This window comes from Aplysia californica, unplaced genomic scaffold (genome assembly GCF_000002075.1).
Source record: "Aplysia californica isolate F4 #8 unplaced genomic scaffold, AplCal3.0 scaffold00273, whole genome shotgun sequence".
Taxonomy (NCBI): Eukaryota; Metazoa; Mollusca; class Gastropoda; order Aplysiida; family Aplysiidae; genus Aplysia; species Aplysia californica.
In genome coordinates, this window is record NW_004797543.1 from 510,020 (window position 1) to 512,519 (window position 2,500).

Consider the following 2,500-nt stretch of genomic DNA (forward strand, 5'->3'; position numbering starts at 1 on the left):
GCGGTACTAGTAGGTCCTACTTCTGTACTGTTTCTGTTGTTACCCGGGGCAGTCATTTTGCCTTTCCTCAGGACTAAATGACAATTGTTGTATTGATGTGCTTCTCCTTGCTTAGACAAACGATCAAACATACAAACAAATCCATCTAATGCGTTCAAAATACAAGGGAAGGGGATCATGTATGGTAAATATCCTAATGTTCTTGTTTGGGTCATTTTCAAACTTTCAGCAGAGAAACTGTGGGTGGTGTAGAGTACTGTAGAATTATCTACTTATGAATTTATTCATTTTTAATCTCAATGCTCCAATGACCATAATAGTGATTGATATTTTTTCCTATGAACATTATGCTACCTCGGAATTACAAATTTCCATCTGACATTTTTGGCTGTTTTGAGTCACTTAGAGACCATGAGTTCAGACACCAAATATTCTGTCCGCTCTTTCAAAATAACAACATTATTCGGAGTCATCATCAAGATATTGGAAGAATTGCATTTGAAAAAGCTTGACATGTGAAACTCAATATTTTTAAAGTCAAATTTCTCAAAACTAGGCACTGAGCAGATAGAACTTTGTAATTCTGGGCTAGCGATTATGAGAAGCACATTTGTATCTGTCCCTTTCATCTTTTACCAGCTAATGTGCACTTTTCCCCCTCAATTCTTCAGTGTCCAATTACAGTAACTGATGTTTCTTTGAACACATTGAGAAGTTAATACATGTATATATCTATCCCTTACGTCTTTCACCATTTTTATTTCTGTGAGTTTCATTGCTTTATTTTTTTGAGACACCTGAATATAGATCTGTTTATGTTGCAATGTTTAGAAAATAATGTGAAATATTTTTGTCTATATTGTTTACTATAGATAGTACAGTTCACCTTGCGTCTAATGAAGTCGTTGGCTGCTGCTTTCATTTTGTTTAGTCTGAAGTTTTAGTGTAAGCAAAGTGAAACAGTCGTGATCATTTTGGATCATGTAGATATATGAGGGTTGTCGGAAAAGTGTGGTGAGAATGGTCACAGGACAATTTATTTTATATGGAGCTAAATAAATCATACACATTAAGTAGTTATACCATTCAAATTTAGTGGATTTTTTCACTTTGCATCTGAAAATCGTATGGCTTATTTTGTTTCTACCTTTGACTTTGTCTGTATGAGGGTATCTTTGTTTTGTGTGACGTCACAGATACATGTTCTGTCATGTGACGGATACTTTGGCAACTAGTAGCATGTATTTGTGCTTTGCTCTCTGCAATTTGTTTATAGATTGTTACAAGAGTTGTTACTTTTTCTGTTGTGAAATATTTCACTCTAATTTTCGGACAGCCTTTGTGTTACTTTTTGGCGTGAGCCCACCAACTTTGCAGGATTTTAAAAGAAAAATTTACCTAGTTTTTATAATTCTATATTTATAATTTGTTAGTTTTCTGTTTTATAACTGTTCTGTTTTCCCTTCAGCTGTAATGAGTAATATCTTGAGTACAGTTGCTTTCCTTTTGCCTTGCACTTTGTAAAAAACATGTTTTGATAAATTTTCATCATCATTCATCTTTTTTGTTTTGTTCTGACTATAGGTAGGTACCACCTAGGCCAACAGCGTTAATTGTCAGCTGCCTTTTTTTAATCACAAGTATATGTGTGATAGATAGTCTCATGTTTGTTGAATGATGTCCCATTTTTTATATTACAAATGTATGTGTAGCCTCATGTTTGTTGAATGATGTCACATTTTTAGATTACAAGTGTATGTGTGATAGATAATGAACAGTCTCATGTTTGTTGCGTGAAGTCCCATTTTTTAAAGATTACACAGGAGTGTATGTGTGATAGATAATGAACTGTTTAGTGTGTTTCCTCCGAGATAGAAGTATTCACAAAATACGATTCACACCTTTTGTTTTTTTTTTGTATCATGCTAGACTATAATGTGAATATCTTCATTGTGCTTTCCTGGCCATGAGATTGTTTTAACAGTTCTCGTGGGTGTCTTAACACTTTGACATGTTTCTATAGCAGGTTAACCTCAGATCAGAGCTCCGGACTCTTAAATAAATGTTTTACCTTTATAGAGGCGTTGAACCCGTACTATATCAGAAAAAATTAGAATGCGATGAAACCATTTAGAAAACTTCCAAGTACATGTTTATTCAAATGTCCCAGAAACTATTTGTCTGAACCCATACTATACCAAAAAAAGTAGAAAGTGATGAAACATGTAGAAACATTCCAAGTCCATTTATCAGTTTTTAAGGGAAGAATGCAGCGGCACTGTTACTCTCTCGACAAGAAAATCTCTGCTCTTGTTTCAGATTATGTCCTCACAAAATAAAAGTAAAGAATTTGTCGTCCACTCATGTCTTTGTTATTACTTTTTAGAAGACCCTGATAGGGGCAGACTTCCTTTTTCTGACAATTTGCTCTTTCTGGGATTTTTGTTGCAGCCCAGATTAAGTTGAACTGAAGTTTGTGTTGTTGTTTTTTGTCAAGTAA

At 34.2% G+C, this 2,500-nt stretch overlaps 1 protein-coding gene across 1 annotated transcript in view; it reads left to right on the plus strand.

The window, feature by feature from the left end:
- LOC101850813 overlaps nucleotides 1-2,500 on the plus strand; it is a gene marked incomplete in the record, with an annotated part of 50,482 nt that overhangs the window by 17,214 nt on the left and 30,768 nt on the right.